We start from the raw sequence: 24,112 nt of genomic DNA, 5'->3' as shown, positions 1-24,112 counted from the left end.
AAATGAAATTAAAAGCAAATTACAATTAAATGAAAATTTCTATTCTAGATGCTTCTTGTGGCCTTGATTGGTTAACACTTGTGGGCTTGCTTCCTTGAGGTTGGGTGGTCCTTGTAAGTGAATCAAGTTGAGGTTCAGGTGCTAATGTCAGTGCAAACATTAGCCACACTAACGCTACAAGTGTGGCGTTAGTGCTGAAGTTAGTGTGGCTAACGTCTCACTTGCTACCCAGTTGGTGTTTTTGGGGCTTAAAAGATGCCTTTGGTTTATGCTCCAATTTCATGCCCACTATAGATTATTATATATCATTGGAAAGCTCCGAATGTTAGTTTTCTAATGCAACTGAAATCACCTTAATTGGACCTCTGTAACTCAATTTATGCTCCTTTGAAGTGGACAAGGTCGCTGGCATAGTCGCTAGCGTTACTGGAAAAAGCGAGTCACAATAACGTTAGCGATCAGGGGCTTAATATTGCCAGGTTCTGGAGCTCAAACTTAATGTCCAACCCATACTATTATATATTTTTGGAAAGCCCTGGATGTCTACTTTCCAACGCCTTTGAAAGCGCATCATTTGGAGCCTACAGCTCAAGTTACACTTCTTGGAAGATGAAGAGGTCAGCTGGCCTTACTACAGGTTGATACCATGTTTATCTTTGCACTTTCGGGGCAGGTTTTCTCCCTCAAATTTAGTGTCCACCATGTAATGCCATATATGCTTGGAAAGATCTGGAATGCTACTATCCAATGGCATTGGTATCACCTCATTTGGAGCTTTATGGCTCAAGTTATTCTTGTTTGAAGAAGGCATGGTCAGGCTGCCAGGTGAGACTTTTGCCCACGTTAATGTCCACGTTAGTGTAACTAACGTAGCCATTAACGTGGGTCTTCCTTTGCTTCGCAAACGTTAGTGGCACTCACTTTTTCCACTAACGTTGGCACTTCCCTTTCCTTCCACGTTAGTTCCCACGTTAATGTAACTAACGTGGAAGCTAACGTGGGTCTTCTTTTGCTTCGCTAGTGTTATTGGCACTCACTTTTGCCAATAACGCTGCTCCTTCTTCAAAGTTAATGCCATTAACTTTCTCACTAACGTTGGGGCTTCTCTTTTCTTCCACGTTAGTGCCCACGTTAGTGGAGCTAATGGGGTCGCTAACGTGGGTCTTCTTGCCCTTCGCTAACGTTAGTGGCGTTAACGTTCTCACTAACTTTCAAAGCTTTCCTTCCTTCCACTTTAATGGCCACGTTAGTGGCACTAACGTAGCCACTAACGTGGCTCTTCTCTGCTTCTTGTCACCTGAAATCAATCAAACGAAGTACATCAAAGTCTTGCTCTTAATCATGAGATAATGCATCATCCATTTTATCATTCAATTCATGCATAATTCTCATGAAATCATTCAAAATTCACAATGTTTGCTTGAATCATGGTGTGAATGCATTTTCAACCAAATACTTTCTTATTTCCTAAGAAAATGCTGAAACCAACCTAAAGCATACAAAAAATGGCTAGTAAAACTAGCTATAATGCCCTGGCATCAGCCACAAAGGACGTGCAATCATGTATCATGCGTACGCATCACAAGGGCAAATTCTGAAGGTCACGCGTACGCGTGGATGGGCCAAAAAGCAAAATGACGCGCGAGCGTATGGGAGGCGTACGTGATGAGCGGATATTTTATACGCTTTTTGGGGTTAATTTCATATAGTTTTTAGTATGTTTTAGTTAGTTTTTAGTTTATTTTCATTAGTTTCTAGGCAAAATTCATATTTCTGGACTTTACTATGAGTTTGTGTGTTTTTCTGTAATTTCAGGTATTTTCTGGCTGAAATTGAGGGAGTTGAGCAAAAATATGATTCAGGCTGAAAAAGGACTGCTGATGCTGTTGGATCCTGACCTCTCTGCACTCGGAATGGAATTTCTAGAGCTACAAGAGTCCAATTGACGCGCTTCCAATTGCGTTGGAAAGTAGACATCCAGGGCTTTTCTGAAATATATAATAGTCCATACTTTGCTCAAGGATAGACGACATAAACTGGCGTTCAACGCCAGTTCCATGTTGCAGTCTGGCGTCCAGCGCCAGAAACACGTTACAAGTTGGAGTTCAACGCCAGAAATAGGTTACAGCCTGGCGTTGAACGCCCAAAACAGCCCAGGCACGTGAGAAGCTCTAGTTTCAGCCCCAGCACACACCAAGTGGGCCCCAGAAGTGGATTTTTGCACTATCTATCATAGTTTACTCATTTTCTGTAAACCGAGGTTACTAGTTTAGTATTTAAACAACTTTTAGAGATTTAATTTTCATCTCATGACATTTTAGATCTGAACATTGTACTCTTTGACGGCATGAGTCTCTAAACTCCATTGTTGGGGGTGAGGAGCTCTGCTGTGTCTCGATGAATTAATGCAAGTATTTCTGTTTTCCATTCAATCATGCGCGTTCCTATCTAAGATATCCATTCACGCTTAATTATGGGGAAGGTGATGATTCGTGACACTCATCACCTTCCTCAATCCATGAACGTGTCTCTGACAATCACCTCCGTTCTATATCAGATTGAATGAGTATCTCTTAGATTCCTTAATCAGAATCTCCGTGGTATAAGCTAGATTGATGGCAGCATTCATGAGAATCCGGAAAGTCTAAACCTTGTCTGTGGTATTCCGAGTAGGATTCTGGGATTGGATGGCTGTGACGAACTTCAAACTCGTGAGTGCTGGGCGTAGTGACAAACGCAAAAGGATAGTAAATCCTATTCCGATACGATTGAGAACCTGCAGATGATTAGCTGTGCAGTGACAGCGCACCTGGACCCTTTTCACTGAAAGGAAGGATGGTAGCTATTGACAACGGTGATCCACTAACACACAGCTTGCCATAGGAGGACGTGCGTGCGTGAACAAGAAGACAGAGGAAAGCAGAATTTCAGAAGACAAAGCATCTCCAAAACTCAAACATATTCTCCATTACTGCATACAAGTATAATTTGTGTTCTGCCCTTTTTACTTTTTACAATTCAAACTAAAAATTATTATTGATATTATATCCTGACTAAGAGTTACGAGATAACCATAGCTTGCTTCAAGCCAACAATCTCCGTGGGATCGACCCTTACTCACGTAAGGTATTACTTGGACGACCCAGTGCACTTGCTGGTTAGTTGTGCGAATTTGTGAAGAATTGTGATTTCCAATTTCGTGCACCAAGTTTTTGGCGCCGTTGCCGGGGATTACTTGAGTTTGAACAACTGACGGTGAATCTTGTTGCTTAGATTAGGAAATTTTTGTCTTTTGGGTCAGAGTCTTTTATTTTCTTTTCAAAATCTTCTTTTTCAAAAATAATTTTTCTATTAAATCTTGTGCCAAACTTTAACTTTGGTGTTTTCTTGTTGATTTTCCTTTGTTTTTTGAAAATTTTAGTTTGGTTTTCTAAAAATTTTAAGTTTGGTGTTCCTTCTTCATGTTCTTGTTGTTCTTGTGAGTCTTCAAGGCGTTCTTGAGTTTTCCCTGTGTCTTGATCTTAAAATTTTTAAGTTTGGTGTTCCTTGGTGTTTTCTCTCCAAAATTTTCGAAAACAAGGAGCATTAAATCTAAAAATTTTAGATCTTGTGTTATTTTATTGTTTTTCTCTTTCCTCATTAAATTCAAAAAAATATCTTTTCCCTCTATTTTAAAGCAATTTTTTGAAAATCAATTTTAAAATATTTTTTTTTATTTATTTTCAAAACTTTGTAACCACTTTCTCTCTCCTCATTTTTTTGAAAATCTTCACCTATTTTTATTTATTTTGTTTTAATTTATTTTATTTTCAAAATAAATAAATAATTAAATAAATAAAAATATTTCTTTTTTATTTTACATCATCTCCCTTTCTCCATCATGGATCTAAGTTGAAATGAACAGTCCAAAAGGACTCTGGGGTCATATGCTAACCCCTCTACTGCTTCATATGGGAGTAGTATCTGCATACCCTCCATTGGAGTCAGTAGCTTTGAGTTGAATCCTCAGCTCATTATCATGGTGCAGCAAAGCTGCCAGTATTCCGGTCTTCCACAAGAAGAACCTACAGAGTTTCTGGCACAGTTTTTACAAATTGCTGACACAGTACATGATAAGGAAGTAGATTAGGATGTCTACAGATTGTTACTGTTTCTATTTGCTGTAAAAGACCAAGCCAAGAGGTGGTTAAATAACCAACCTAAGGCTAGCATAAAGACATGGAAACAGCTGACAGAGAAATTCCTGAATCAATACTTTCCTCCAAAACGGATGACACAGCTAAGGTTGGACATCCAAGGCTTTAAACAAGGAGATAATGAATCTCTTTATGATTCCTGGGAGAGATACAGAGAGATGCTAAGAAAATATCCCTCTGAAATGTTTTCAGAGTAGGTTCAGTTAGACATCTTCTATTATGGGCTTGCAGAAAGAGCTCAGATGTCTCTAGATTACTCAGCTGGTGGATCTATCCACATGAGAAAGACAATTGAAGAAGCTCAAGAGCTCATTGATACAGTTGCCAGAAATCAGCATCTGTACCTAAGCAGCGAATTTTCCATGAAAGAAGAGGCTAAAACAGTGACTACTGAACCCAGTCCTGCTGAACAAGCTACTGAATTTAATCAGCAATTGGACTTTCTAACACAGCAGTTAGCCGAATTCAAAGATAGACTACAAGAGACAAGGATGGCTAATATAAATATGGAAGAACAATTGAAGCAAACAAAGCAGCAGCTGTCAAAACAAATAACAGAAGAATGCCAAGTAGTTCAATTAAGAAGTGGGAAAACATTAAATACCCCACCTCAAGGCAGCAGGAAGCCAAGAAATGAGCAAACCACCCAAAATCCATTTGAGGACAGTAAGATCCCAGGGAAAGATAATTCTGGCGTTAAAACGCCAGAAATTGGGTGGAAGGCTGGTGCTGAACGCCCAGACTATGCTCAGGACTGGCGTTCAACGCTAGAAACAAGCAAGGAACTGGCATTGAACGCCCAAAAGAAGCACAGTTCTGGCGTTCAGACGCCAGGAATAGATGAGGAGTTGGCGTCTAACGTCACTCCAACTTCTAACTCTGGTACTCAAATGCTAGTGAGGGATCAGACACACACAAGTGCTGATGACAACCCCTCTAAAAAGGCTTCTTCAACCATTTCCGTAGGAAATAAACCTGCCGCAACCAAGGTTGAGGAATATAAAACCAAGATACCTTATCCTCAAAAACTCCGCCAAGAAGAGCAGGATAAGCAATTTTCTCGCTTTGCAGATTATCTCAGGACTCTTGAAATTAAGATTCCGTTTGCAGAGGCACTTGAGCAAATACCTTCTTATGCCAAGTTCATGAAAGAGATCTTAAGTCATAAGAAGGATTGGAGAGAAACTGAAAGAGTTCTCCTCACTGAAGAATGCAGTGCAGTCATTCTGAAAAGCTTTCCTGAAAAGCTTAAAGATCCCTGAAGCTTTCTGATACCATGCATATTAGAGGGTAATTGCACTAAGACAGCCCTATGTGATCTTGGGGCAAGCATCAACCTAATACCTGCATCCACCATCAGAAAGCTTGGTTAAACTGAAGAAGTTAAACCAACCCGGATATGTCTCCAACTTGCTGATGGCTCCATTAAATACCCATCAGGCGTGATTGAGGACATGATTGTCAGGGTTGGGCCATTCGCCTTTCCCACTGACTTTGTTGTGCTGGAAATGGATGAGCACAAGAGTGCTACTCTTATTCTAGGAAGACCTTTCCTAGCAAATGGACTAACTCTCATTGACGTCCAACAGGGGAAAATAACCCTGAGAGTCAATGAGGATGAGTTTATGTTGAATGTTGTCAATGCCATGCAGCATCCAGACACACCAAAAGACTGTATGAAAGTTGATCTCATTGACTCTCTGGTGGAGGAGATCAACATGGCTGAGAGTCTCGAATCAGAACTGGAAAACATTTTTAAAGATGTTCCGCCTGACCTAGAGGATTCAGAGGAATTGAAAGAGCCTCTGAAATTTCCTCAGGGAGAGGAAAAACCTCCTAAACCCGAGCTCAAACCATTACCACCATCCCTGAAATATGCATTTATGGGAGAAGGTGATACTTTTCCAGTGATCATAAGCTCTGCTTTAAATCCACAGGAAGAGGAAGCACTAATTCAAGTGCTAAGGACACACAAGACAGCTCTTGGGTGGTCCATAAGTGACCTTAAGGGCATAAGCCCAGCGAGATGCATGCACAAAATCCTATTGGAGGATAATGCTAAGCCAATAGTTCAACCACAGAGGCGGCTAAATCCAGTCATGAAGGAAGTGGTGCAGAAAGAGGTCACTAAATTACTGGAGGCTGGGATTATTTATCCTATTTCTGATAGCCCCTGGGTGAGTCCTGTTCAAGTTGTCCCTAAAAAGGGAGGCATGACAGTGGTTCATAATGAAAAAAATGAACTGGTTCCTACAAGAATAGTGACAGGGTGGCGCATGTGTATTGATTACAGAAGGCTCAATACAGCCACCAGAAAGGATCATTTTCCTTTACCATTCATTGACCAGATGCTAGAAAGACTAGCAGGTCATAATTATTACTGCTTTTTGGATGGCTATTCAGGCTACAACCAAATTGCAGTAGATCCCCAGGATCAAGAGAAAACAACATTCACATGTCCATCTGGAGTATTTGCTTACAGAAGGATGCCTTTTGGGCTATGTAATGCGCCTGCAACCTTTCAGAGATGCATGCTCTCTATTTTCTCTGATATGGTGGAAAAATTTTTGGAAGTTTTCATGGATGACTTCTCAGTACATGGAGACTCATTCAGCTCCTGTCTTGATCACCTGACACTGGTTTTGAAAAGATGCCAAGAGACCAACTTGGTTTTAAACTGGGAAAATGTCACTTTATGGTGACTGAAGGGATTGTCCTTGGGCATAAAATTTCAAACAAGGGAATAGAGGTAGATCAAGCTAAAATAGAGGTAATTGAAAAGTTACCACCACCTGCCAATGTTAAGGCAATCAGAAGCTTTCTAGGGCATGCAGGATTCTATAGGAGGTTTATAAAGGATTTTTCAAAAATTGCAAAACCTCTAAGCAACCTGCTAGCTGCTGACACGCCATTTGTGTTTGACACAGAGTGCCTGCAAGCGTTTGAAACTCTGAAAGCTAAACTGGTCACAACACCAGTTATCTCTGCACCAAACTGGATATTACCATTCGAATTAATGTGTGATGCCAGTGATCACGCCATTGGTGCAGTACTGGGGGCAGAGGCATGACAAGCTTCTGCATGTCATTTATTATGCTAGCCGTGTTTTGAATGATGCCCAGAAAAATTACACAACCGCAGAAAAAGAATTGCTTGCAGTGGTTTATGCCATTGACAAGTTTAGATCATACTTAGTAGGATCAAAAGTGATTGTGTACACAGATCATGCTGCTCTTAAATATCTACTCACAAAGCAGGATTCAAAACCCAGACTCATAAGATCGGTGTTGCTTCTGCAAGAGTTTGATATAGAAATAAGAGACAAAAAAGTGACAGAGAACCAAGTGGCTGACCATCTGTCCCGGATAGAACCAGTGGAAGGGGCGTCCTCCCCCTCTATTGAGATTTCTGAAACCTTTCCGGATGAGCATTTGTTCGCCATTCAAGAATTACCATGGTTTGCGGACATTGCAAACTACAAAGCTGCAAGGTTCATTCCCAAGGAGTACAGCAGGCAACAAAAGAAAAAATTAATTACTGATGCAAAGTACTACTTGTGGGATGAACCCTATCTCTTTAAGAGATGTGCAGACGGAATAATACGTAGGTGTGTGCCTAGAGAAGAAGCACAGAGGATCCTATGGCATTGCCATGGATCACAATATGGAGGCCATTTTGGAGGAGAGCGAACAGCCACCAAGGTCCTCCAATGTGGTTTCTACTGGCCTACACTCTACAGAGATTCCCGAGAGTTTGTGCGTAACTGTGATAGTTGCCAGAAAGCTGGTAATTTACCTCGTAGTTGCGCCATGCCTCAACAAGAAATCTTAGAGATTGAGTTGTTTGACGTATGGGGAATTGATTTCATGGGGCCTTTCCCACCATCATACTCAAACACTTATATTCTGGTGGCAGTTGACTATGTATCAAAATGGGTAGAGGCCATTGCCACACCCACCAATGATACTAAAACAGTACTGAAATTCCTCCAGAAACATATATTCAGCAGATTTGGTGTCCCTAGGGTACTAATCAGTGATGGGGGCACTCACTTCTGTAACAAACAGCTTTACTCCGCCATGGTCCGGTATGGGATTCGCCACAAGGTGGCAACTCCATATCATCCACAGACAAATGGGCTAGCTGAAGTTTCTAACAGAGAACTGAAAAGAATCCTGGAATGGACTGTAAGTACCCGTAGAAAGGATTGGGCACGAAGCTTGGATGATGCTCTGTGGACTTACAGAACAGCATTCAAGACTCCTATAGGGACCTCTCCGTACCAACTTGTGTATGGTAAGGCTTGTCACCTGCCCATGGAACTGGAACATAAGGCCTACTGGGCAACCAGATTCCTAAACTTTGATGCCAAACTAGCTGGAGAAAAAAGATTGCTCCAGCTGAATGAGCTAGAGGAATTCAGATTCACTGCCTTCAAAAATGCCAAGCTTTATAAAAAGAAGTAAAAAAGGTGGCATGACAGAAAGCTATCATCTAGAATCTTTGAACCAGGACAAAAGGTTCTGTTGTTTAACTCTAGGCTTAGGCTATTCCCCGGGAAACTGAAGTCCCGGTGGAGGGGACCATATGTGATTACAAGTGTATCACCATATGGTTATGTGGAGCTTCAAGATATTGATTCTGATAAGAAGTTCATTGTTAATGGACAGAGAATCAAGCACTATCTTGAAGGCAATGTTGAGCAAGAGTACTCAAGGCTGAGGATAGATTAAAAACTCAGCAAGGTCCAGCTAAAGACAATAAAGAAAGGCTTGCTGGGAGGCAACCCAGCCATGGGGCATCACTTCCTCTAAGCATTTTGCCCTATTCTTGATTTTATTTGTTTATATAAAGTTCATTGATACTAAGGTAAAGAGTCAATTGTATAAGTTTACAGGGTTACAAAAGGATTTTGCACACAAAACAGAGAAAAAGAGCTCACTGGCAAGAAAACGCCAGTAAAAGTCTGTTTTGGGCGTTCAACGCCCAAAAGAAGCATCCACTGGGCGTTGAACGCCAGTAAGGATAGCCATCTGGGCGTTAAACGCCAGAAAGAAGCATCTTCTGGGCGTTGAACGCCAGAAAGAAGCTCCTTCTGGGCGTTTAATGCCAGATTTACAGCGTCCTGGGCGTTCAGAAAAATGCCCAGTGACAAAGGAGTTCCTGGCGTTCAACGCCAGAAAGAAGCAACTGCTAGGCATTGAACGCCCAGGAGAAGCAGCAGTTGGGCGTTGAATGCCCAAAACATGCAGCGTTTGGGCGTTCAAACGCCAGGATGGTGGGGAGGAGGTAATTTCGATTTTTACTTCATATTTTTCATTTTAATTTTAATTTTCATGTTTCAATTCATGATTTCTTGCATAAACATGTTACAAACCCTGATTTCTAAAATCCCTAATTTCTAAAAACCCTACTTTAAAAATATCAAATGTATCTTAATCCATAAGCAGAAATCCTTTTTTCAATCCAATTCAACTCTTTTTCAAATTTTCAAAACAAATCTATCTCTTTTCATTCTAAAATCTTTTCAACTAATCAATATCTTTTTTAAATCTCTATATTATCTTTTTCAAAAATCCAAATTTATCTTTTTCAAATATCTTTCATATCTCTTCAATTTTAAATTATATCTTTTCTTATCATACTTATTTCTTTTTAAATCATATCTTCTATCATATCTTTCTCCTTATTTTCGAAAACCCACCCCCCTTCCCTTTTAAAAACACATTCGGCCTCCCTCCTCTCATCCACCATTCAACACTAGCTCTCGTTCTATCCCTCTCCTTTCTTTTCTTTTGCTTGAGGACAAGCAAACCTCTAAGTTTGGTGTGTTTATTCGTGATCACTAAACCATACCCACTAAGATCATGGCTCCCAAAGGAAAACAACCCACTCCAAGAGGCAAGAAAGAGAGTATTCCAAAACCACTTTGGAATCAAGGGAGGTTCTTAACCAAAGAACATCCAGACCATTACTACAAAATAATGGGTCTAAGATAAGTGATCCCGGAAGTCAAGTTCGATCTGAAAGAAGATGAATATCCGGAGATCCAAGAGCAGATTCGAAACAGGAACCGGGAAGTCCTAGCTAATCCTGAAACGAAAGTGGGAAGGAATATGGTTCAGGAATTCTATGCTAATCTGTGGCAAACAGACAGGCAGAGAATATCTGGAACTGCCCTATATGACTATCGAACTTTGGTCAGAGAAAAGATTGTTCACATCCACCCTGACAAAATCAGGGAGATCTTTAAGCTACCTCAGCTGAAAGATGACCCAGACTCCTTCAATAGGAGAATGATGAGAACAAACAAGGGCCTGGATAAGATTCTAGAGGATATATGGATCCTTGGAGCCAGGTGGACCACCAGCAGCAAGGGTGTCCCAAATCAACTCAAGAGAGAAGATCTCAAACCAGTCGCCAGAGGATGGCTGGACTTCATTGGGCATTCTATATTGCCCACAAGCAACCGTTCTGAAGTCACTGTTAAAAGAGTAGTAATGATCCATTGCATTATGTTGGGAAAAGAAGTAGAAGTTCATCAACTGATCCCATCTGAATTTTACATACTTGCTAACAAGAACTCCAAGGATGCCAGATTGGCTTATCCAAGCTTAATCTCTATGCTCTGCAAAGATGCTGGAGTAAAGATGGGAATAACAGAGTATATCTCAGTGGAGCAACCAATCACTAAATTCACAATGGAAAAACAACAAATGTAGGATGACCACACCAAGAGGAGGGCGCAAGAATTCCCCCCAGAAGTCCCTCAATTTGAATATTGGGAACAGCTTGAAGCATCTGTTACCAAGTTGCAAGAATCTATGGACCAAATAAAGGAAGAACAGCAAAATCAAAATAGTATGCTCGGCAAACTGCTCAGGGAACAAGAAGAGCAAGGGCGTGACTTAAAGGAACTGAAGCGTCAGAAGTTATCTCTTGAAGGACCAAGCATTCCACAGACTAGAGGAACATCCACATCCCAAACTCAAGGTTGTTGAGCCCTAATCTTAGCCTTAACTCTGTGATAATTGTTCTTATTTGAGTTCTACCTTAGTAGTTATAGTGGTAATTAGTAGTTATTTTATCTCCAATTAAGCTATAATTTATTTTTCTCATCATCACTAAACATGAATAAAATAGAATATTTTCTTTAGGATAAGGAGGCAATGTTTTTCGAGTTTTTTTTAATACAAGAAATTCTGATTAATTACATGTGGTGGCAATGCTTTTTGCCTTCTGAATGAATGCTTGAACAGTGCATATATCTTTGGAATTTAATGTTCTTGAATGTTAAATATGTTGGCTCTTGAAAGAATGATAAACATGAGACATGTTATTGGTAATCTGAAAAATCATAAAAATAATTCTTGAAGCAAGAAAAAGCAGTGAATACAAAGCTTGCAAAAAAAAAAAAGCAAGCAGAAAAAGCCAATAACCCTTAAAACCAAAAGGCAAGGGTAATAAAAAGAATCCAAGGCTTTGAGCATCAGTGGATAGGAGGGCCTAAAGGAATCAAATCCTGGTCTAAGCGGCTAAACCAAGTTGTCCCTAACCATGTGCTTGTGGCGTGAAGGTGTCAAGTGAAAACTTGAGACTGAGCGGTTAAAGTCAAGGTCCAAAGCAAAAAGAAGAGTGTGCTTAAGAACCCTGGACACCTCTAATTGGGGACTTTAGCAAAGCTGAGTCACAATCTGAAAAGGTTCACCCAATTATGTGTCTGTGGCATTTATGTATCCGGTGGTAATACTGGAAAACAAAGTGCTTAGAGCCACGGCCAAGACTCATAAAAGTAGCTGTGTTCAAGAATCAACATACTAAACTAGGAGAATCAATAACACTATCTAAATTCTAAATTCCTATAGATTCCAATCATTCTGAGCTTCAATGGATGAAGTGAGATGCCAAAACTGTTCGGAAGCAAAAAGCTACTAGTCCCGCTCATTTAATTAGAATCTGAGCTTCACTCAAAAAACTCTGAGATATTATTGCTTCTTGTCTCATTTGCATTCTATTTTATTTGTCTAGTTGCTTGGGGACAAGCAACAGTTTAAGTTTGGTGTTGTGATGAGCGGATATTTTATATGCTTTTTGGGGTTAATTTCATATAGTTTTTAGTATGTTTTAGTTAGTTTTTTGTTTATTTTCATTAGTTTCTAGGCAAAATTCATATTTCTAGACTTTACTATGAGTTTGTGTGTTTTTCTGTAATTTCAGGTATTTTCTGGCTGAAATTGAGGGAGCTGAGCAAAAATCTGATTCAGACTGAAAAAGGACTGCTGATGCTGTTGGATCCTGACCTCTCGACACTCGGAATGGAATTTCTGGAGCTACAAAAGTCCAATGGACGCGCTTCTAATTGCGTTGGAAAGTCGACATCCAGGGCTTTCTAGAAATATATAATAGTCCATACTTTGCTCAAGGATAAACGACGTAAACTGGCGTTCAACGCCAGTTCCATGTTGCAGTCTGGCGTCCAGCGCCAGAAACACGTTACAAGTTGGAGTTCAATGCCAGAAACAGGTTACAGCCTGACGTTGAACACCCAAAACAGCCCAGGCACGTGAGAAGCTCTAGTCTCAGCCCCAGCACTCACCAAGTGTGCCCCAGAAGTGGATTTCTGCACTATCTATCATAGTTTACTCATTTCTGTAAACCTAGGTTACTAGTTTAGTATTTAAACAACTTTTAGAGATTTAATTTTCATCTCATGACATTTTAGATCTGAACATTGTACTCTTTGACGGCATGAGTCTCTAAACTCCATTGTTGGGGGTGAGGAGCTCTGCTGTGTCTCGATGAATTAATGCAGGTATTTCTGTTTTCCATTCAAACATGCGCGTTCCTATCTAAGATATCCATTCACGCTTAATTATGGAGAAGGTGATGATTCGTGACACTCATCACCTTCCTCAATCCATGAACGTGTGTCTGGCAATCACCTCCGTTCTACATCAGATTGAATGAGTATCTCTTAGATTCCTTAATCAGAATCTCCGTGGTATAAGCTAGATTGATGGCGGCATTCATGAGAATCCGGAAAGTCTAAACCTTGTCTATGGTATTCCGAGTAGGATTCTGGGATTGGATGGCTGCGATGAACTTCAAACTCGCAAGTGCTGGGCGTAGTGACAGACGCAAAAGGATAGTAAATCCTATTCCGATACGATTGAGAACCTGCAGATGATTAGCTGTGCGGTGACAGCGCACCTGGACCCTTTTCACTAAAAGGAAGGATGGTAGCCATTGACAACGGTGATCCACCAACACACAGCTTGCCATAGGAGGACGTGCGTGCGTGAACAAGAAGACAAAGGAAAGCAAAATTTCAGAAGACAAAGCATCTCCAAAACTCCAACATATTCTCCATTACTGCATACAAGTATAATTTGTGTTCTGCCCTTTTTACTTTTTACAATTCAAACTAAAAATTATTATTGATATTATATCCTGACTAAGAGTTACGAGATAACCATAGCTTGCTTCAAGCCAACAATCTCCGTGGGATCGACCCTTACTCACGTAAGGTATTACTTGGACGACCCAGTGCACTTGCTGGTTTGTTGTGCGAATTTGTGAAAAATTGTGATTTCCAATTTCGTGCATCACATGGGTTTAAAAATGCTCCATTCTCCAAATGAACGCTACGTTCTCCTGGAAGTGCATTTCTGCTCAATTAATTTCATTCTGAGCCCATTTGAAATACAGCAAGCAAAGCCCACTCAGATCACTCAAGCAAAGACACAAGGAGCATCTAGAATAGGATTGTCATTTAAATTTAATTTGTTTTGAATTTCATTTCAATTTGTAATTTAGGCAAGCCTATATAAAGGCATCAATTTCATTTTATAAGGGAGCTCGGTTAATTAGTTAGGAGGTTTTTCTGAAGCCTGCATTAGGAGTAGTAGTAGTAATAAGAGTAGGAGTAGGAGTAGAGTAGAAGGCTCTTGCAAACACTTTTACATTTCTCCACTTTTTACATTTCAGTATTGAATTCAATTCAGTTTTATGTAATTTCAATTTCTACACTTCTCTGCTACAATTTTCTTTTCTGCTATTTTACATTTCCGTTTATGTTTGTCAGTTTGATTTACTTTCTTGCAATTTAGTTTCTCTACACTTGTTCTTTGAGCTATGATCCATTGAACCCCAATTTATTAGGGGGAGGAGCTCTATTTGAATTCACATGATTGAGTGAACTTCTTCTTCTTCTTCTCAATCTGTTTGGGTAGTTATAGGATATTCTCTATTTTGATTGATGATTCATTCACTCCAGAAGGGGGATTGAATCTGTGAATGCTTGTGTGAGCCTTAGAAGGAGAATCATGAGTATTAGAAATGAAGCTCTATCCTTCACTACTCTCTTGATCAACACCATTCGGGAGGAATTGAGATCTTGAGAGTTAGTGTGGCTTATGGATGAGAGACGTGCACTTAACCTCTTCTCATGACAATTAGATCAAGGAATTGGCAAGATTGATTGTGATTAGAGAGATTGGATTGCCAACGAATTGGGATCCAATCAATTTCAATCCGCCATAGATCTACTCATATGATTGAGAAAGGAGTTGAGATCCATTTGAGTCATTTTGGATTACGATATCTCCAATCCCTAGTGAATTTCTCTTTCTGTCACTTATTCTTGCTTTGATTTACTGCTTCATTTAATTCCCCAGCACCCAATTTCCTTTACATTCGTTGCAATTTACTTTTCTTGCCATTTAAGTTTCTGCAATTTACTTTCTGTAATTTATATTCTCTGCAATTTACATTCTGTTGGATAAATTTCACCTAATTCACCATTGTTAGCTTGACTAGACTAATCACCATACTAAAGTTGCTTGATCCATCAATCCTCGTGGGATCGACCTCACTCACGTGAGTTTTACTAGTTGATGCGACCCGATATACTTGCCGGTGAGTTTGAGCGGAAATCCAATTTTCCCTCATTATTACCCCCCTTCTCCAGTAGGCATTCAACTCCCACTCACTCAAGTTGGACGCCAAGCTCAACCCAACACTCACCATGTGGGCCCAGAAGTGGATTTTCGCACCTTTAGCTTAATCTATTTCATTTTTGTAATTTCTAATTATTATTAATATCTTTTTAGGTCTAGTTATTAGTATAAATAGAAGGAAGATCACTCTTGTTAGAGGGCTTCATCTTCTTCCAACTTATCATACACTTTCTCTGTACAGTATGAGCGGTTGAACCTTGTAGGTTAAGAATAGGAGCTATGCTCATTTTCGTGGGTTAATATTATTACTTTTCATCTTTAATACATGTTTGATTCTATTCTGTGATGTATTGTCGTTCTTCATCTTTATGAATCTGAGGTGGAATGAGAGTATGACCCCTTATTCTACATGAGCTCTTACGAAGCCTTAACAGGATAGTATTGAGCTACTGCTTGAGAATACATCACAGGTTCCAACAAGTTATCTGGGTTAATTGGGATACGTGACATATAATCTCGTTAGTCATGGGTAATTGAGGTCTCTGTGGTGTTAAGGCTAGAATACTGAGCATCATTCTCCGATCCAGAAGATCTGACATTGTTTGTGACCGTTTGAGTAGGATCACCAGAGATTAAATTGCGTGAGCTTCACCCTCATCCAGATTGAACTATCACAGTTGGTATTTGGTTTGGATAAGAGGAGATTAATGACCACTACCCCTGGCTTAATCACTTACAGCCTTGCCATTGAATGAATCACTCATTGGTAAGGTAGCCAGTAAGAAGTATTACTCCGGAAGAATAAGCATCTCCGAGGCCTTAACTAATTTCTTATTATTGTTTCTACGTTAATTCATTGTTGATTTCTTTATTATTCTGTTTTATGCACCTACAACAACCACTACCTTTTCTATTCGCCTGACTAACATCTGTAGAATAACCACAGATTGCTCAATTCGAAAATCCTCGTGGGATTGACCTTCACTCACCTGAGGTATTACTTGAACGACCCGGTGCACTTACCGGTTCAGTTGTGCGAGTTTCATTTTTGCGCACCAAGTTTTTGCCGCCGTTGCTGGGGATTGTTTGTGATTGACAAACTACCAGTTCTCTTGCTGCTCAAATCAGGTACCTTTTACTAGTTTTCCTTTTTAATTGTGTTTCTTGGTTAAAATTTTTGAAAATTGTCTTAGTTATCTTTTTAATTTTCAGTTTTCTTTATTTCTTTTCTTAAAAATTTTTCAAAAATTGTCTTAGTTATCTTTTTCTTTTGTTTGAGTCTTGTGTCAAGTCTTAAGCTTGGTGTCCCTTTGGTTTTCATTTCTTTTCGTGAGTTTTTGAAAATTGTTTTTGTTTTTCTTTCTTGGTGTTCTAAATTTTCTTTATGTTTTCTTTGTTTGATTTGAAAATTTTTTAGTTTGTTGTCTTTTAGTGTTTTTCCTTTTCAATTTTTTGAAAATTAGTGTCCTTGATTTCAAAATTTTTAAGTTTGGTATCCATCCAGTGTTGTTCTTTTCTTTTTAATTTTTAATTTTTTGAAAAGTTTTTTTGTTTAAATTCAAAAAACTTTAAGTTTGGTGTCTTGATTAGTAATCTTGTTTTTCTTGTTTATCTTTTCTATCTTTAAAAATCTTTATTTTATCTTTTTCTTTAATTTCAAAATTTTGTTATCTTATCTTTCTTTTTAAATTCAAATTTTAAAAATTTAATACTTGGATAGTTTTTCTTTCTTTAAAATTTGAATTTCAAAATCTTTCTTTGACTTTTTTTAATTTAATGTCAAAATTTTTCAAAATCAAATCTTCTATCTTAAATTTTTAAAACCTTATCTTATCTTGTTTGACTTTTTCTTTCCAAATTTAAATTTTAAAATCTTTGATTAACTCTTTCTTTTTATATTTCAAAAATTTTCAAAATCAAATCTTTTATTTTATTTTCAAATCTTGTTAGTTAGTTATTTTTTTATCTTATTTTAATTTTAAAGGTTTGATGTCTCTTTAATTCTTGTTTCTCTCTCCTCTTTTTCGAAAATTTTTTACCTCTTTCTCTCTCTTTTCTTTCGAAAATCTTTTCTTCTTTCTCTCCTTTTTCGAAAATTTCTCACTCTTTTCTCTCTCTTCTTTTTTTTTTGAAAATTCCTTCTAATAAAAGACACCTGTATTTTCTAGTTCTCTTTATCTAAGTCTCTCATAAGGAGCTCTCTATACTCTGACCTAGAGACTCCTTTCTTTTTCTCTTCTTGGATTCTTTCTTCTTATTTATGAGAAGGAATAGGAATAGAGAAGCCCTTTTTTATCCTAATCCTGAACCTAAGAGCACTCTAAGGGGGCATCTGCAGCAAGCTCAAAGAGCAGGAAGGAACCTCATAGAAGCTCTTGAGCTAGAAGTTGAAGATAGAACAATGGCAGCTAACCTAGATAATTGAGGAGACGCAAGAAAGGTCCTTGGATCTTATACTGTATCCAATTCTAACTTTTATGGGCGCAGCATCTCCATACCTGCCATTGGTGCAAACAACTTTGAGCTGAAGCCTCAACTGGTCACTCTAGTACAACATAATTGCCAGTTTCATGGACTCTCGTAGGAAGATCCAAACAAATTCATCTCTGATTTTCTGTAGATCTATGACACTGTCAAGACTAATAAAGTGGATCCAGAAGTCTACAAGTGATGGATATTTTGGAAAATGAATTCCAATCACCTAAAACTCACCGGCAAGTATACCAGGTCGCATCAAGTAGTAAAACTCACTTAGAGTGAGGTCGATCCCACAGGGATTGATGGATCAAGCAACTTTAGTGGGTAATTAATTTAGTCAAGCTAACATTGGTGAGTGATAATTGATGCAGCAGAAAGTAAATAACAAGAGAATTTAAAGTGCAGGAAGTAAAATAGCTGAAACTTAAATTGCAAGAAATGTAAATTGACAAAATCTTAAAGAGCAAGAAAAGTAAATTGCATGAAAAGTAGAAGGGGTTGGGTGCAGGGAATTTAACGAAAGCAATAGATTAAGGCTTAAAGCAAATGCAGAGAATTAAACTTGCTGAAAAAGTAAATCAAATCATGAACAGAAATGTAAAGTGCCAAACAAGTGTAGAAGAATTAAATTGCTTGAAAGTAAATTGAATTTGGTGCTGAAATTGCAGAAATTAAACAAGAGAAAGTAAAATGGCATTAAACAAAGAAGTAAAGGATGAATTAAAATGCAACAGATCTTTGAGAAACCAAACAGAAAGAAAAATGTAGCTCTACAATAGCTAAAGGGAAATTAAAGATCTCTGGGGTTGGATGAGACTAGAAAATAAGTCTAGATCTCAAATCCTTCCTTGATCCACCCAAGAATAATTGCAAAAGAAAATGGAGCAGTAAAGTGCAAAAGAAGTAGAAGAAGGCAGTAAACAGAATTTGAATTCAAATCACAATTTCTAAAATTATGCAGAAAAATAAACAAGAGATCTCAAGGTGAGATTGAAATAGAATTTCTTCAATTCTCCACCCAAGATCCAAGACAAGAATAAAAACTAAGTGAGAGCTTTCTAATGGAGCTGCCCTCCAATTTTTCTAATGGAGCTCATTCCCCCTTGAAAATGAGAATGATGCCTTTATATAGGCTTTTTACAAAATAAAATGAAATTAAAATGAAAAACAAATTAAATGAAAATCCTAATTCTAGCTTGTTCTTGTGCCTTTGAGTGATGATGTGGCCTTTGCTTGCTTTGGATTTGAAGAGAGATGGGTTTGGTTGGCCTTGGTTTAATTGGTTTGGAGCATGGGTCAAGCTTGGTTCAAGTTGGTTTTGTGTGGGACACCTCCCAGGGCAATGCTCTGCTCTCCACAAGAGCGCAACATTCAATTTGTGTCCCTGGCCGTGTCAAGTTTGGTGCGTGACAAGGTCCAAGCATCAAAGTAGCGCTCCGCTCTCACCAAGAGCGCAGCATCCTTGCTTCCTTGGTGAGGTATCCAGGTTCAAATCCTTGTGGCTTCACTAGTAAACATTTTCCTTTGAAGTTTTCTTGGAGAGAGCACGACAATACTCTCCAGGAGAGCGGAGCACAATAATGATGTAAAGCGCTACTTTGCTTTGGAGTGAGGTTCCAACTTCGAACCTTGGTGGAAGCATTGGCTTATTTTTTTGCTTGTTTTTTACCCTTAAAGATGTATTTTATTCGTGCCACAACTTCATGCCAATTATATATTTCCATACATCGTTGGAAAGCTCTGAATGTCAGCTTTCCAATGCAACTGGAAGCACATCAATCGGACATCTGTAGCTCAAGTTATAGCCCTTGGAAGGAGACATGGTCATGCTGTGAGCGCCCAGATTTTAACTTAGCGAAAATTTTGCTTCCAAGCTCATTTTGAACTCTTATAGCGCTCAGCTCTTGGCAAGAGCGGAGCTTTGTGTGCTGATTGCCAATCTCTTTTAATTTGGTCATGGGCCACGCTTTTAAAAGCGTGGCCTAAGCCTCCAAAGTGTGCTCCAACTTCAAAGTGTGCCCCAAAGCTTTTTTTTCTCCTTTTTAGCTTATTTTGTGCTTTTTGCTTCTTTTTCTTCTTATTTCCTACAAAATTTATAAAATCAAAAGATCAAGTAAATATACTCTTTAAGTACAAAAGCATTCATTATTCAAGCACAAATCATCAATTTCTTGTATGAAAAAGAATAGAAAAACATGACATGGTGACATGTCATCACAACGCCAAACTTAAACCTTGCTTGTCCCCAAGCAAGAAAAGAATCATGCAATAAAGATTGACAATCCAAGGTAAGAAGAATAGCAACTCAATGTTCATGGTAAGCTAGTTTTCTAAGGATGCTACAATCACAAAAGAAATGTAAATGATTGATGCTTCTATCTAGCTCAATTTATGAAATCTTTTCCTTATAATGTTCCCTTGAAACAAACTTTTGATTTTCTTATTAGCTTCTCCTTTTGGGTGCTTTGCCCCATGAGTTAATAACAAAGCTACGATTCTAAATGCTTTGTTTTCAAGTATTACCACTTGAAACATAAGCACCACAAGCATTTGAATTAGAGGACTTCATTAAGCTCATTTTTCTTTTCTTTTCTTGACTCTCTAATCATTCATGCTCAGAACCTTTAGCTTTGAGGGAGTGCTTTTGCACTTGAGCCTAGTGGGACGCGAAATTGTTACTCTGAGGTTGTAAAATTTGTTGTTCGTTCTCTCCCTGGCAATGGCGCCAATAACTGGTGCACAATACCATGGTCCAAACATAACTTCACAACTTTGCACAACTAACCAGCAAGTGTACTGGGTCGTCCAAGTAATAAAACCTTACGTGAGTAAGGGTCGATCCCACGGAGATTGTTGGTATGAAGCAAGCTATGGTCACCTTGTAAATCTCAGTCAGGCGGATATCAAATAGTTATGGAGTTTTCGAAAATAATAAATAAATAGAAAATAAAGATAGAAATACTTATGTAATTCATTGGTGAGAATTTCAGATAAGCGTATAAAGATGCCTTCGTTCTTCTGAACTTCTGCTTTCCTGCTGTCTTCATCCAATCAGTCCTACTCCTTTCCATGGCAAGCTTTTTGTAAGGGCATCACCGTTGTCAATGGCTACATCCCATCCTCTCTGTGAAAATGGTCCAAATGCTCTGTCACAACATGGCTAATCATCTGGAGGTTCTCAATCTTACTGGAATAGGATTTACTATCCTTTTGCGTCTGTCACTACGCCCAGCACTCGCGAGTTTGAAGTTCGTCACAGCCATCCCTTCCCAGATCCTACTCGGAATACCACAGACAAGGTTTAGACTTTCCAGATCTCAGGAATGGCCATCCATGGGTTCTAACTTATACCACGATGATACTGATAACTCAGACTCGGTCCCCTGTATTAGATATCTAAGAGATACTCATTCTAGCTTGGTTGCATGTAGAACAAAAGTGTTTGTCAGGCACGCGTTCATAAGTGAGAATGATGATGAGCGTCACATAATCATCACATTCATCATGTTCTTGGGTGCGAATGGATATCTTAGAAGCGGAATAAGTTGAATTGAATAGAAAACAGTAGTACTTTGCATTAATTCATGAGGAACAGCAGAGCTCCACACCTTAATCTATGGAGTGTAGAAACTCTACCGTTGAAAATACATAAGTGAAAGGTTCAGGCATGGCCAAGAGGCCAGCCCTCAAAACGTGATCACAGGATCAAAAATACAATCCAGGATGTCTAATACAATAGTAAAAAGTCCTATTTATACTAAACTAGCTACTAGGGTTTACAGAAGTAAGTAATTGATGCATAAATCCACTTCCGGGGCCCACTTGGTGTGTGCATGGGCTAAGTTTGAATGTTACACATGCAGAGGCTTCTTCTGGAGTTGGACGCCAGGTTGTAACATGTTTCTGGCGTTCAACTCTGGTTCGTGACGTGTTTTTGGCGTTTAACTCCAGACTGCAGCGTAGAACTGGCGTTCAACGCCCTTTTACGTTGTCAAAACTCGGCCAAATCCCTATTATATATTTCTGGAAAGCCCTGGATGTCTACTTTTCAACGCAATTGGAAGCGTGCCATTTTGAGTTCTGTAGCTCCAGAAAATCCACTTTGAGTGCAGGGAGGTCAGAATCCAACAGCATCAGCAGTCCTTCTTCAACCTCTGAATCTGATTTTTGCTCAAGTCCCTTAATTTCAGCCAGAAAATACCTGAAATCACAGAAAAACACACAAACTCTTAGTAAAGTCCAGAAATGTGAATTCAACATAAAAACTAATAAAAACATCCCTAAAAGTAAGTAGATCCTACTAAAAATATACTAAAAATAATGCCAAAAAGCGTATAAATTATCCGCTCATCACAACACCAAACTTAAATTGTTGCTTGTCCCCAAGCAACTGAAAATCAAGTAGGATAAAAAGAAGAAAATATACTATAAATTCCAAAATATCAATGAAACATAGCTCCAATAAGATGAGCGGGACTTGTAGCTTTTTGCCTCTTGAATAGTTTTGGCATCTCACTTCATCCATTGAAGCTCAGAATGATTGGCATCTATAGGAATTTAGAATTTAGATAGTGTTATTGATTCTCCTAGTTTAGTATGTTGATTCTTGAACACAGCTACTTTTATGAGTCTTGGCCGTGGCTCTAAGCACTTTGTTTTCCAGTATTACCACCGGATACATAAATGCCACAGACACATAATTGGGTGAACCTTTTCAGATTGTGACTCAGCTTTGCTAAAGTCCCCAATTAGAGGTGTCCAGGGTTCTTAAGCACACTCTTCTTTTTGCTTTGGACCTTGACTTTAACCGCTCAGTCTCAAGTTTTCACTTGACACCTTCACGCCACAAGCACATGGTTAGGGACAGCTTGGTTTAGCCGCTTAGGCCGGGATTTTATTCCTTTAGGCCCTCTTATCCACTGATGCTCAAAGCCTTGGGATCCTTTTTATTTACCCTTATTTTTTGGTTTTAAGGGTTATTGGCTTTTTGCTCTTGCCTTTTGGTTTTAAGAGCTTTTGGCTTTTTCTGCTTGCTTTTTCTCTTTTTTTTTTCATATTTTTTTTCTGCAAGCTTTTGTATTCACTGCTTTTTCTTGCTTCAAGAATCATTTTTATGACTTTTCAGATTATCAAATAACATGTCTCCTTGTCATCATTCTTTCAAGAGCCAACATATTTAACATTCTTAAACAACAACTTCAAAAGACATATGCACTGTTCAGGCATTCATTCAGAAAACAAAAAGTATTGTCACCACATCAATATAATTAAACTAAGTTCAAGGATAAATTCGAAACTCATGTACTTCTTGTTCTTTTGAATTAAAACAGTTTTCATTTAAGAGAGGTGATGGATTCATAGGACATTCATAACTTTAAGACATAGTTACTAAATACTAATGATCATGTAATAAGACACAAACATGGATAAGCACTTAACGAAAAACAGAGAATGTAAGAACAAGGAATGAGTGCACCTTAGTGATGGTGGCGTTTTCTCCTTGAGGAACCAATGATGTCCTTGAGCTCTTCTATGTCTCTTCCTTGTCTTTGTTGCTCCTCCCTCATAGCTCTTTGATCTTTGCTAATTTCATGAAGGATGATGGAGTGCTCTTGATGTTCCACCCTTAGTTGTCCCATGTTGGCTTAATTCTCCTAGGGAGGTGTTGATTTTCTCCCAAAAATTCTATGGAGGAAAGTGCATCCCTTGAGGTATCTCAGGGATCTCTTGATTTGCAGTCAAATGTTCTACCACTGAGCTATAGACCCTTGAGATGAATCTCTCCATCTCCTATGACTTGGAGGTGGAAGCTTTTGTCTTCTCTTTTCTCTTTCTAGAGGTTTCTCTGGCTCTAGGTGCCATCAATGGTTATGGAAAAATAAAAAAGCTATGCTTTTACCACACCAAACTTTGAATATTGCTCGCCCTCGAGCAAAAGAAGAAAGAATAGTAGAAGAAGAAGAAGATATGGAGGTGAGTTGATGGTTTGAATTTGAGTGGGTGGGTGTAGGTGGGTTGTATGATGGTTTTAGGGGAGTAATGGATATGAGTGGTGAAGGGTTCTTGGGAAAGGGTGATATAGGATTATGAGGAGGGAAGGTAAGTGGAGGTATGTGGGGATCCTGTGGGGTCCACAGATTCTGAGGTGTCAAGGATTTACATCCCTGCACCAATTAGGCATGTAAAATGCCTTTGCATGCAATTCTGGTGTTTAAACGCTGAATTGGTGCTTGTTCTGGGCGTTCAGCGCCCAGATGCAGCATGTTTCTGGCGTTGAACGCCAAATCTATGCTTGTTTCTGGCGTTCAGTGCCAGCTTTCCTCAGTGTGCATTTCTGGCGTCTGAACGCCAGGATGCTGCTTGTTTTTGGCGTTCAACGCCAGATCCATGCTTTGTTCTGGTGTTGAACGCCAGCCAGATGCTCCTTACTGGCGTTTAAACGCCAGTAAGTCCTTCCTCCAAGGTGTGATTTTTCTTCTG

The sequence above is a fragment of the Arachis ipaensis genome, chromosome B9 (assembly GCF_059453495.1).
Source record: "Arachis ipaensis isolate K30076 ecotype BB chromosome B9, ASM5945349v1, whole genome shotgun sequence".
Classification (NCBI taxonomy): Eukaryota; Viridiplantae; Streptophyta; class Magnoliopsida; order Fabales; family Fabaceae; genus Arachis; species Arachis ipaensis.
This window is presented reverse-complemented; position numbering follows the sequence as displayed.